Raw genomic sequence first — 14,476 nt, 5'->3', positions numbered from 1 at the left:
TGTGAGGCCCAATGAATATCTGAGCGCTATGTGACAGGCTCGATGGCACAGCTGTGACAAAAGTGACTAGAGGATAAGGGAGATTTTGAATCTCTGCACACACTTTTGGACACTGGACACTTTTGGATTGTGTGAGGCCCAATGAATATCTGAGCGCTATGTGACAGGCTCGATGGCACATTCTGTGACAAAAGTGACTAGAGGATAAGGGAGATTTTGAATCTCTGCACACACTTTTGGACACTGGACACTTTTGGATTGTGTGAGGCCCAATGAATATCTGAGCGCTATATGACAGGCTCGATGGCACAGCTGTGACAAAAGTAACTAGAGGATAAGGGAGATTTTGAATCTCTGCACACACTTTTGGACACTGGACACTTTTGGATTGTGTGAGGCCCAATGAATATCTGAGCGCTATGTGACAGGCTCGATGGCACAGCTGTGACAAAAGTGACTAGAGGATAAGGGAGATTTTGAATCTCTGCACACACTTTTGGACACTGGACACTTTTGGATTGTGTGAGGCCCAATGAATATCTGAGCGCTATGTGACAGGCTAGATGGCACAGCTGTGACAAAAGTGACTAGAGGATAAGGGAGATTTTGAATCTCTGCACACACTTTTGGACACTGGACACTTTTGGATTGTGTGAGGCCCAATGAATATCTGAGCGCTATGTGACAGGCTCGATGGCACAGCTGTGACAAAAGTGACTAGAGGATAAGGGAGATTTTGAATCTCTGCACACACTTTTGGACACTGGACACTTTTGGATTGTGTGAGGCCCAATGAATATCTGAGCGCTATGTGACAGGCTCGATGGCACAGCTGTGACAAAAGTGACTAGAGGATAAGGGAGATTTTGAATCTCTGCACACACTTTTGGACACTGGACACTTTTGGATTGTGTGAGGCCCAATGAATATCTGAGCGCTATGTGACAGGATCGATGGCACAGCTGTGACAAAAGTGACTAGAGGATAAGGGAGATTTTGAATCTCTGCACACACTTTTGGACACTGGACACTTTTGGATTGTGTGAGGCCCAATGAAAATCTGAGCGCTATGTGACAGGCTCGATGGCACAGCTGTGACAAAAGTGACTAGAGGATAAGGGAGATTTTGAATCTCTGCACACACTTTTGGACACTGGACACTTTTGGATTGTGTGAGGCCCAATGAATATCTGAGCGCTATGTGACAGGCTCGATGGCACAGCTGTGACAAAAGTGACTAGAGGATAAGGGAGATTTTGAATCTCTGCACACACTTTTGGACACTGGACACTTTTGGATTGTGTGAGGCCCAATGAATATCTGAGCGCTATGTGACAGGCTCGATGGCACAGCTGTGACAAAAGTGACTAGAGGATAAGGGAGATTTTGAATCTCTGTACACACTTTTGGACACTGGACACTTTTGGATTGTGTGAGGCCCAATGAATATCTGAGCGCTATGTGACAGGCTCGATGGCACAGCTGTGACAAAAGTGACTAGAGGATAAGGGAGATTTTGAATCTCTGCACACACTTTTGGACACTGGACACTTTTGGATTGTGTGAGGCCCAATGAATATCTGAGCGCTATGTGACAGGCTCGATGGCACATTCTGTGACAAAAGTGACTAGAGGATAAGGGAGATTTTGAATCTCTGCACACACTTTTGGACACTGGACACTTTTGGATTGTGTGAGGTCCAATGAATATCTGAGCGCTATATCACAGGCTCGATGGCACAGCTGTGACAAAAGTAACTAGAGGATAAGGGAGATTTTGAATCTCTGCACACACTTTTGGACACTGGACACTTTTGGATTGTGTGAGGCCCAATGAATATCTGAGCGCTATGTGACAGGCTCGATGGCACAGCTGTGACAAAAGTGACTAGAGGATAAGGGAGATTTTGAATCTCTGCACACACTTTTGGACACTGGACACTTTTGGATTGTGTGAGGCCCAATGAATATCTGCGTGCTATGTGACAGGCTCGATGGCACAGCTGTGACAAAAGTGACTAGAGGATAAGGGAGATTTTGAATCTCTGCACACACTTTTGGACACTGGACACTTTTGGATTGTGTGAGGCCCAATGAATATCTGAGCGCTATGTGACAGGCTCGATGGCACAGCTGTGACAAAAGTGACTAGAGGATAAGGGAGATTGGATTGCTTTTAAAAAAGCAGTTTGCAGAGCAGTGGGTAAACAGCAATGCCAGCCTGTCAGGAAGCCTTAAAAGGCAGCCCAACAACCAACACCACTGATAAACCACAATATAGCCTCCCCTTGCACTGCACACACAGTGACTGGTGTGTTGTGCAGGCCAAATTGCTAGCAGAAGAAGCAGTTTTTTTTTCTACTCAGCAGGACAAAAAAAAAAAATTGGGATTGCTTTTAAAAAAGCAGTTTGCGGAGCAGTGGGTAAACAGCAATGCAGGAATGTCAGGAAGCCTTAGAAGGCAGCCCAACAACCAACACCACTGATACACCACTATATAGCCTCCCCTTGCACTGCACACACAGTGACTGGTGTGTTGTGCAGGCCAAATCGCTAGCAGCAGAAGCAGTTTTTTTATCTTCTTCCCTGCTTAACGCTCTCCCTACAGAATCAGCAGCAACCTCTCCCTATACTGAGATCGGCAGAAGTAAGATGGCGGTCGGCGTGCACGCCCTTTTATACCCCCTGTGACGCCCACCAAAGCAAGTCAATCACTTGCATGCCCTTCTGAAAGATGGTGGTGACCCCTGCCTATGTCATCACGTTGCCCACAGTGTCCGTGGATCCTGATTGGCTGAAAAAGAGCGCAAAACAAACTTTTGAAACGCGACTTTGGCGAGTAAGTCGCCGACCTCGTGGCCGACCGCATCCTAGGGTCGGGTTTCGTTTCATGAAACCCGACTTTGCCAAAAGTCGGCGACTTTTGAAATTTTTCGACCCGTTTCGCTCAACTCTATTCCCATATAATGTTTCAAACCGTATATGATGAGCTCCACATAATGCTACAGTATATGTTGGTCCCAATGGATGAAGCTCCACTGTCTTATGGGCCCAAATAATGCTCCATATATAATGGGCCCCATTTCTACTGCTCTAGTGTATAATGGGCCCTGTAGATGCTGCTCCAGTGTCTGATGTCCACCTTTGGAATGCTCCAGTGTATGGTGGGCCCCATATATCATTCACCAGAGTATAGTGCTCCCCAAAAATTGCTGTCCCAACATTGAAAACAATTACATAAGTCTACTTGCTAGGGAATCCCTGCACTACTCTGAACTCCTTGTCGTCCCCATCTTCCATCTCACTGCACTTGGCTGTTTAGGCCCTCCCACCAGCAGAGACACTTTTGCGTACTATGCGGTGCCCTGTGCCAGTGCCATCGCCCATGAGTATGCCCCCCCACCTGCTCAAGGAACCTGCACTTTCATCTGCACCTTCCTCTTTGTCACCGTGTAAGGTGGTATAGTATGCGGGAAGGGGAACCTGAGTTTCCTCTGGGTCAGATTCTGGCTGTGTAGAGTGCGAGGGGAATGTAGTGATCTGGGTCAATGTACCAGCAGCATCATCCAGCAGTGGCTGGGCCTCAGTGCACTTGTGGCGTCCCCAAGAGTACGGCCGCCACTGTGGCATTGCATTCCTCCTAGGGAGTGTGTTGTCAAGCTTGGGAGCAACGAAGGATCTCTCTAGCAGTGAAACCAACACACAACACATTTCCCACTCCAGGCCAACAGGGAGACCTCTGAACCTGACTGCTGAGGAGCTGCTCTCTGTGGTCGGGAGGAGGTAAATTAGGGCACTCTGTGCAGGGAAGGGGAAGTGTGTGGACGTGAGAAGGGGAGCTGGAGGATGAGGAGAGTTAAGGCTCACTCCTAGCTGGAGCGCATGGTCCGGATTCCGGTCTCCGAGTTTGTAGTGACACTGACGTTCCTGCAGCAGAAACCGGGGGAAGTAGCAGCTATAAATGCTCTGTACCCAACTAAGGCTCGGAGGCCCCAGCATCGACGTGTGCGAGGCAGAAGGAAAAGGCTACAGCTGTCTGCCATACAAGTAAAGTCTGAGGAACATCTGTTAGACAGGAGGCGTTTCAGTGAACCACGGTCCTGTGAGTGCTTCCCCCACAAGAGCTAGAAAGGAGACGTTCAGGAAGGTACATGTTGGCGGAGTGTTGGAAGGGAGCTTTCCATTCTGGTCCCGGAGTTTGGCAGAGGTCCTGACCCGGAGGACACAGCACGGAGGCAGGCATCTGTGTAACCTGCAGACTGTGAGTAAAGCTTTGGAACTGCACGCTCTGGTGTCCTACAGTTATTCCAGCACCGCTACATCTGGGTACCAGCACCTACACCGCCTGTGCCTTTCCCCCATCACTACATCTACACTTCCCTGGGACTCCAGCTCCACCTGTGGGGAGCTTCACCATCTTTGCTGCACAACACCATCAGTCCCAGAGGATCTGCATGCAGCGTCGGCCTAACATCTATGTTGCCGAACACCACAGGTGGCGTCAAACTATCTATATAAACTCTTTACCATTATACCACGCCATTTACATGGGCGCCCAGGGCCACCGTCCGGGTCACCGCTGCTGTGACACATCCCACTGACACCGGCCCGGTACCGAGTACCCCACAGGCCTGGGAGGGCGACCCATATGCCGACTGCTGATCGAGAGGTGTTATTCCCACGAACCTTCAAACAGTGTCCCTGAAGGCAAAGTTTTTGGTTTCCGGGGGCAGTATGATTGCAAAGCTGAACTGTCATGGTCACGTGTGTCTGGACACAGATGTTTCCGCAAGGCGAACCCATAACACACGTGTGACCCTGGATACAGCGCCTCCAGTGGGGCGAATTTAAATAATAAAACGTGCAGATGGATACACCGCCTCCACCTGGCAAATTTAGGTATTACACGTTAATATAAATTCTGGAAACCCCGCCTCCAGTACGGCGAATTTAAATAATAAGGGGGACCTGGGAAACATTAACAATGGTGGGCCCTGCGATAGGGAAAAGGGAAGTGGAGACCTCTTGAGCTCCCCTGAGCCAGTGTCTCTGCACTCCTAACGTTCCCTATGCCGGTTCCGCACCGGGCGCCGCACGCGTACCTCAAAGCCCTTGCTCGCCCTGACCCTAAACCCTCACTAGGGAATTGGTCGGTGCGGAAACTAATCCCACCACTGCACTAACAACACACATGAGGAAAAGAGACAATACAGGGGGACACCACTTAGCTTTATGCTCTGTGCTTATGCTCCTGCAACAGAGCCCTCCACCTGCGTGCTTCTTCTCCTCCACCCGGATCCATCACCATAACAGGATCCTTCACCATAGTGCAGCCTTGGAGCAGAGTCCACCACCAGTTGCTGCTGCTTAGTAACAGAGTCCCAAAGATGAGTTCAGCTTCTGACACGAAGTCAAGCATGCTTGAGTCCAGCTCAGCAGCCAAGTCCCACATGGTGAGTGCCACTCTCCATAGTCGCCACTCCACCAGTCCATGCAGACACTTCCTGCTGACACCATCACTGCGACCCCACCACGCCATGCCAGCCCTTCGTCCAGACACCATAGCTGACACACGTCCCCCCTGGCTAAGCTGCGCAGGACTCCTCCTCAGCTCCATCCTTCCACCAGGCTCTCACCAACTCAGAACAATGAATGCATGAATATCACCAGCAGTGATTACACACCCTGAGACTCATTTATAGAGCCCCACACCTGATTCATAATTATGTGTGCATTAAACCTAAAGTGCGATACCACTAACCACCACCGGGGACAGTCAAGTCACTTTGGCAACTTGCCAAAAGGAAAAAAGTTCACTCTGTGCTTTTAAAACTGTCAGATCAAATTCAGATCATGACAGTACCCCCTCCTTAATGAGGGGCCTCTGGACCCTCAAGACCACCCCTCATTAGGGAAACACCTACAGCGGGGACGCCCAGATCCTGAGTTCACCACACCACTACCTGACACTTCAGGTTTATGACAAACGCACCGCTGGTACTGGCAATATATGTTCATTTTGGAGGCACCACTCGTCTCCACAGCGCCGACCTGGGGAACGAGTTTATGTATGGGTATGTTTGCTATGAGCTGATCAGACTCCACAACACACTTCCACAAGATGTTTTTTGGTGGCCACCCATACACGCTCGTTCACACACAGGTCCGGACCTGAACGTTTATTGCACACATTCGTTTGTCATAATTAGTGAACTCATTCGGGACTTGACAACAAGGGCGTCCTCCTGTGTCACCACACTCACACCCCCGCCATTCACCAAGGGACACCACCCTCCAACCCTCTTCACCATGAGGTCTGCGCCTCCCAGGGTTGGTTAATGGCGAGGGTTGAGATTTGTCCCTACTCCCCCGCAGCACACCTGCTGCTCACACCAGGAGGAGAGGGACCGGATATGGAGGAAGTATACACTCACTGGTCGCCTCCACATGACCAGGAGGGGCGGCTTCTTCGGTGGTATTTGAAGATTTGGCTTAAACCCCGCGGACTCCACACCAGTCTGCTCATCACCGGGACGTACCCCTTCTCCTCGGGGAATACCAAGCAGCTCCATGGGGCACCATTCCTCCCACCTGCCTGGGTACGCCCGCGTGCATGAGCAAGTCCCGCTCCCCAGCAGCGACTCTAGGGGCTTTTAGCCAGATCACAGCCGCCATTTTTTTTTTTTCTTTTTTTTTTTTTTTTCAACAGAGGCCCCAGACCCAGATAACTGCTGCTGCAGCGGCTTAAACACACCATGCCGCTCCCAGTCACCTCAGTGAAGCCCAGCAGCAATTGCTCACAGGTCTCCACATGGCCAAAAGCCCACAGAAAAAAAAACAAAAAACTGTAAGGCTGGTGATAATGTCATGGTCACGTGTGTCTGGACACAGATGTTTCCACAAGGCGAACCCATAACACACGTGACCCTGGATACAGCGCCTCCAGTGGGGCGAATTTAAATAATAAAACGTGCAGATGGATACACCGCCTCCACCTGGCAAATTTAGGTATTACACGTTAATATAAATTCTGGAAACCCCGCCTCCAGTTGTCATGTCGGACGCTGTTCACACCACAGCGTCCAGCAGGCAGCGGTAGTTCCATCTCCGTCCACTATAGCCTCAGTGGCGCCGGTTTGATTTTACTCAGGTTATCTGGGGTTAATCTAGCTGGAAATCAGGTGGGATGTTTGGTCACGCCCACGGTCTTTAAATAGTCGTGCTGGCCTGTGGGCGTCGCCGATTATAGCTTGTGTTTTGTGTCAAGTGGTTCCGGTCTGGAGTGGAGGTGTTGGAGAGAGAAATTCATATCTGGTGTCGTATGATCCGTTGTTACCTTTTCGCCTTCCTATATTTGTGCTTTGTTTTGCCCTGTTCACATTATAGTATTGTCCTGTGTGTATGCGGCGCGGTGCGGTTTAAGTTCTCCCTGTCTGTCATTACTGTGTGGGTTTTGGTGGTTTGACAACTCACTGGGTGGAGGGTGGAGGGTTCAGCTTAGGGCTGAGCAGGAGATAAGGAGAGGCTGGAGGCTCAGGCATTTGCACCTTTAGCAAAAACCCTGAGTTGAGGGTCAGACAGGGTTTTCCCTAGTTTGAGGGACTCCGCAGGGGCCTGGGTTTTGTCAGCCTCCTTCGACCTAAGCCTCGCATAACATTATAATCGGCCCAACATTTTTCCATGGATTCCATGACTTCCATAAACCGCCAGTTGGCGGCGCTGTCCGTACAGGTCACCGAGTTTAAGGGGGCAGTTCAGCAGCAGGGCCTGGTTGTAGCTAATGTACAAGCGGCTTCTGCTGGTGCAGGTGCAGAGCCTAAGATTCCGCTGCCTGAACGATTTTCTGGGGAACGCAGCAAATTTGTCATCTTTCGGGAGGCCTGCAAGTTATACTTTCACATGCGCCCGGTCTCCTCAGGTAATGAGGCTCAGCGGGTGGGTCTGGTGTTATCATTACTGAGTGGGGACCCCCAAGCATGGGCGTTTTCCTTACCAGCCGACTCTGCTACGTTTCATTCGGTTGAGAATGTTTTTTCAGCACTCGGGCTCATTTATGATGACCCCGACAGATTGGCTTTAGCAGAATCTAAAATCCGCGCCCTCCGTCAGGGGGAACGTATGGCGGAAGACTATTGTTCAGAATTTCGCCGTTGGGCAGTAGACACACAGTGGAACGACCCAGCGCTGCGGAGTCAGTTTATTCATGGGGTCTCAGAAAGAGTTAAACAGGCCCTCCTGATGTATGAGACTCCTGCATCGTTAGAATCTGCCATGAGTTTGGTTATTCGTATTGATCGCCGTTTGCGTCAAGGGGCGCAGGAGACGCTGCCTCTGGGGGAAAGCAGGGGTGCCAGTGTGGTTGCTGCAGATGAGCCCACAGAACCTATGCAAATCGCTGGGGTATCACATGTGCAGCGTCGCGTTCCTGGGTTCAGGAAGCATGGAGCATGTTTTTACTGTGGTAAAAGAGATCATTATGTAAATGCTTGTCCTGTGCTACCAAAGAAAGTCGCACCGGCGGAAAACTGGTAACCTCAGAGGGTATGGAGGAGGCCCAACTGAGGGTATGCATATCCTCCATGATGGTATCTCAATGTATGCTCCCTGCCAGGGTTATTATTGCGGGCAGAGAGCTACCAATATCAGTTTTTGTGGATAGCGGTTCAGCCACCAATCTCATGGATGAGGAGTTTGCACGCATGGCAGGTTTCAAGATCGAAAAACTCCCTCATCCTATTCGCGTGGTTACCATTAATGCCGCTCCCCTCCCACAGGGGGAGATTACTGAGTTTGTAGCTGAGGTTAAACTCCACATTGGGGTCCTACATTCTGAGTGGGTTACATGTAAGGTACTCAATAATCTCCCAGCACAAATAGTCCTGGGTTTCCCATGGTTGTCTAAGCACAACCCGGTGATTGACTGGAGAACCCAGGACATAGTCCAGTGGAGCAGTTTCTGCCAGGAGAATTGCTTGGCCACATGTGTGTCCGCCGTGAAGCCCAGCCTTCCGGAGGCATTGCTGGATTTTGCGGACGTATTCTCTGAGAGGGGTTGCTCAGAACTACCTCCACATCGAGCCTATGACTGTCAAATTAGGTTAAAACCCGGGGCTAAATTACCAAAGGCGAGGAAGTTTAGTATTTCTGGTCCGGAGAGACAAGCTCTTAAGGACTACATTGCGGAGAGTTTAAGTAAAGGGCACATCCGGCCTTCATCCTCACCTGTAGCAGCGGGGTTTTTCTTCATTAAGAAAAAAGATGGGGGGTTACGCCCGTGTCTGGATTTCCGGGAGTTAAACCAGATTACGGTCCGTGATCCCTACCCGATGCCTCTGATCCCTGATTTGTTCAACCAGGTGGCTGGTGCGAAGTGGTTTTCCAAACTTGACCTCAGGGGGGCATATAACCTCATAAGGGTCCGTCAGGGGGATGAGTGGAAGACGACATTTAATACCCCTGAGGGTCATTTTGAAAGCCTAGTTATGCAATTTGGATTGACAACCGCGCCTGCTGTGTTCCAACATTTCATAAATGATGTATTTGCTCATGTGCTGGGGAAATTTGTGATTGTGTACCTGGATGATATCCTTATTTATTCGAGCGACCAGGACACTCATTTAGAGCATGTCAGGCAGGTGTTACAGCTGCTCCGTGAGAATAAGCTCTATGCTAAGCTTGAAAAATGCGTGTTTTTTGTTCAAGAGTTGCCTTTTTTGGGATATATTGTGTCCGCCGCAGGGTTTAAAATGGATGCTGCGAAGGTGCAAGCGGTGCTGCGATGGGAACGGCCTGGTAATCTAAAAGCGCTCCAGAGGTTCCTTGGGTTTGCCAACTATTATAGGAAGTTTATTAAGAATTTCTCTACTATAGCCAAACCGCTCACGGTCATGACGAAAAAAGGTACCAATCTCGCTATCTGGTCTGAGGATGCGGTATGTGCATTTGAGCTTCTGAAGAACCGTTTTGCTTCAGCCCCCATTCTGGTGCAACCGGACGTATCTAAACCTTTTACGGTGGAGGTCGATGCGTCTGAGGTGGGAGTGGGGGCAGTACTGTCACAGGGCTCGTCCTTGAGCAATTTGCGTCCATGCGCCTACTTCTCCAAGAAGCTGTCGCCGGCCGAACGGAATTACGACAGGGAGTTGTTGGCCATCAAATTGGCTTTTGAGGAATGGCGACACTTCTTGGAGGGGGCGGCCCACCAGGTCACAGTCATCACCGACCATAAAAACCTGCTCTATCTGGAGTCGGCCAAGCGTCTGTCTCCCAGGCAGGCTCGCTGGGCATTGTTTTTTACACGTTTTAACTTTCTGGTGACTTACCGTCCTGTGGCGAAAAACACCAAGGCGGATGCCTTGTCCAGGTGTTTTCCGGGGGAAGAACCTCGGGAAGAGCCGGTACCCATCCTCCAGGAAGGTGTAGTGGTTTCGGCTCTCACGACTGAGGTAGAGGCGGAGATTGCCGAGGCCCAGGAGGAGGTACCATCAGGACTTCCCGCTAATAAGTCGTTCGTACCCCTTCATCTTCGTCTTAAAGTGTTGGGGGAACACCACGACTCGGTCCTGGCCGGTCATCCAGGGGTTAGGGGCACCTTGGAACTGGTATCGCGCCGCTACTGGTGGCCAAAATTCCGGCAGGATGTGGTTTCCTACGTGACAGCTTGCATCACGTGCGCCAGGGCCAAGTCGCCCAGAACCCATCCTGCTGGCACTCTACAGCCTCTGGGGATACCTAGTAGGCCATGGACAGAAATCTCCATGGACTTTATCACAGACTTGCCTGCCTCGGCGGGGAACACGGTCATCCTGGTGGTGGTTGATCGATTTTCGAAGATGGCGCACTTTGTGTCGTTGCCGTCCTTGCCCAACGCGAAGACGTTGGCTCAGGTCTTTGTGCAGGAGGTGGTCAGACTGCACGGAGTTCCATCGGACATAGTGTCTGATAGGGGTACCCAGTTTGTGGCGAAGTTTTGGAAAGCTTTTTGCTCACGATTGGGGATCAAGTTGTCTCATTCGTCGGCGTTTCATCCGCAGTCAAATGGTCAAACTGAGCGCATGAACCAAAATCTGGAGCAGTATTTGCGATGTTTTGTGTCTGACAACCAAGAGGAGTGGTCGACGTTCCTTCCCTTGGCCGAGTTCGCATTAAATAATCACCGCCAAGAATCATCGGGAGAGTCTCCGTTCTCTTGTGTTTATGGGCACCATCCTCAATTTTGTACCTTGCGTCAGGGGGGCTCTGGGGGCGTCCCAGAGGAGGACCGGTTAGGAGTTCAACTATCATCGGTCTGGAGGAGTATGAAACAGCGATTGCTGAGCATGAGTGCAAGATACAAACGTGTGGCTGACTCTAGACGCGTGCCAGGTCCGGACCTGTGTGTGGGTGATTGGGTGTGGTTAGCTACTAAAAACATAAAACTCAAAATTCCATCATTGAAATTGGGTCCAAGGTTTATTGGCCCTTTTAAGATTGCTGCCATCATAAACCCGGTTGCTTATCGGTTAGAGCTTCCTGCGGTATACAAGATACACAACGTGTTTCACAGGTCTTTATTGAAAAAGGTGGTAGGCTCTGTGGACACGACGCCGATGCCACCTCCAGTCATGGTGGATGGCGATTTAGAGTTTGAAGTCTCCAAGGTGGTGGACTCTCGAGTACTGCGCCGTACTCTTCAGTATTTGGTGCACTGGTGGGGGTATGGTCCGGAGGAGAGGTCTTGGGTACCAGCCTCGGACATACATGCGGATCGGCTAGTCAGTTCCTTTCACCGCCGTCATCCGGACAAGCCGGGTCCTATGAGTCTTGAGGGCCCTGGGGTCCCTCGTAGAAGACGGGGTACTGTCATGTCGGACGCTGTTCACACCACAGCGTCCGGCAGGCAGCGGTAGTTCCATCTCCATCCACTATAGCCTCAGTGGCGCCGGTTTGATTTTACTCAGGTTATCTGGGGTTAATCTAGCTGGAAATCAGGTGGGATGTTTGGTCACGCCCACGGTCTTTAAATAGTCGTGCTGGCCTGTGGGCATCGCCAATTATAGCTTGTGTTTTGTGCCAAGTGGTTCCGGTCTGGAGTGGAGGTGTTGGAGAGAGAAATTCATATCTGGTGTCGTATGATCCGTTGTTACCTTTTCGCCTTCCTATATTTGTGCTTTGTTTTGCCCTGTTCACATTATAGTATTGTCCTGTGTGCATGCGGCGCGGTGCGGTTTAAGTTCTCCCTGTCTGTCATTACTGTGTGGGTTTTGGTGGTTTGACAACTCACTGGGTGGAGGGTGGAGGGTTCAGCTTAGGGCTGAGCAGGAGATAAGGAGAGGCTGGAGGCTCAGGCATTTGCACCTTTAGCAAAAACCCTGAGTTGAGGGTCAGACAGGGTTTTCCCTAGTTTGAGCGACTCCGCAGGGGCCTGGGTTTTGTCAGCCTCCTTCGACCTAAGCCTCGCATAACACCAGTACGGTGAATTTAAATAATAAGGGGGACCTGGGAAACATTAACAATGGTGGGCCCTGCGATAGGGAAAAGGGAAGTGGAGACCTCCTGAGCTCCCCTGAGCCAGTGTCTCTGCACTCCTAACGTTCCCTATGCCGGTTCCGCACTGGGCGCCGCACGCGTACCTCAAAGCCCTTGCTCGCCCTGACCCTAAACCCTCACTAGGGAATTGGTCGGTGCGGAACTAATCCCACCACTGCACTAACAACACACATGAGGAAAAGAGACAATACAGGGGGACACCACTTAGCTTTATGCTCTGTGCTTATGCTCCTGCAACAGAGCCCTCCACCTGCGTGCTTCTTCTCCTCCACCCGGATCCATCACCATAACAGGATCCTTCACCATAGTGCAGCCTTGGAGCAGAGTCCACCACCAGTTGCTGCTGCTTACTAACAGAGTCCCAAAGATGAGTTCAGCTTCTGACACGAAGTCAAGCATGCTTGAGTCCAGCTCAGCAGCCAAGTCCCACATGGTGAGTGCCACTCTCCATAGTCGCCACTCCACCAGTCCATGCAGACACTTCCTGCTGACACCATCACTGCGACCCCACCACGCCATGCCAGCCCTTCGTCCAGACACCATAGCTGACACACGTCCCCCCTGGCTAAGCTGCGCAGGACTCCTCCTCAGCTCCATCCTTCCACCAGGCTCTCACCAACTCAGAACAATGAATGCATGAATATCACCAGCAGTGATTACACACCCTGAGACTCATTTATAGAGCCCCACACCTGATTCATAATTATGTGTGCATTAAACCTAAAGTGCGATACCACTAACCACCACCGGGGACAGTCAAGTCACTTTGGCAACTTGCCAAAAGGAAAAAAAGTTCACTCTGTACTTTTAAAACTGTCAGATCAAATTCAGATCATGACATGAACCTTAAAGGAATTTCCAAAAGGGCACCACCAGGAGTGGAGCCTGTGGCTTAATTGGACTGCACCCGGGAAACCACTACCATACAAGCTACAGAAAAGATGTACAGATTGCAAGCTTTGTGATTCTATGTGTGGTGTGGTATGTCCGTTAGTAGTTGTGCTAGCGATTTCTCAGCTTTATTCCGTTGACGACCGAGACTCCGGCATGGCACCGAGGTACGCGTCAAGCTTACTAGAGGGATACGCGAGGCTGTGGCACGTGAGATCGAGCAATAACAGGTCTAGCATTCCAGTACATGTCCGGGGCTGCATGCACGCTACACTGAAAGGACCAGCTTTTGTCGCTTACAGGAGCAGATAACCTGCTGAACTCCGTTAGTGATGGGGATCTGGGATTCAGATTATTCCCCGCGAACGATGATTTCCCAGTAAGTTCAGGTCAACCGCAATTCCGGAGTTAGGCCTAACCGTCATTCCTGAAAAAATTACGTGTCCAAACCACAGATGCTGTAGCTTGCTTAACAGCTCGGCAGCCGTTCTCAAGCCCAGTATGGATTCAACAACATTGTAGAAAGTTGATAAAGGGTACAGTTTCACCGGATAACACGTATATATGTAGCCTAGTTTACACATTAAAAATATATGTCTATAGATCAGGAGGCAGACTCAGATGTTCTCAGGCCCAGTATGGATTTGACCAGATTGTACAAAGTTGAGAAAGGGTACTTTATCACTGGATAGCAGGTATATATAGCATAGTTTAAGCATGTAAAATCGCCGTCTTCTCAGTATGAATTACACAGCAATCTAAAAAGTGGAAAAAAGGAAATGCATTTGAGGCATACACAACTATATACTTTTGGTGTTATTTTTAAATCTTCATATATATTTCTGTCTCAGTAATACAGTCCAGCCTCTCCGCAATAGGAAATGAGATGCATACAATTAGTGACATAAAGGCTATTGATTGCAGAAATCTAGGAATTATTATTCACGGGAAAAACTTCAGTCACAGCTCTCATAGGCGATGCTGACCCTCAATTAATTTGTGTGTTGAGACAGTGAAAACATTTTTTTGTGAATAAAGTCTTGCTGTATCGCACTTC

Source organism: Dendrobates tinctorius, unplaced genomic scaffold (genome assembly GCF_039654945.1).
Source record: "Dendrobates tinctorius isolate UK_male_01 unplaced genomic scaffold, ASM3965494v1 ptg000102l, whole genome shotgun sequence".
Lineage (NCBI taxonomy): Eukaryota > Metazoa > Chordata > Amphibia > Anura > Dendrobatidae > Dendrobates > Dendrobates tinctorius.
The sequence above is the reverse complement of the archived record's forward strand: the minus strand, read 5'-3'. Positions refer to the sequence as shown.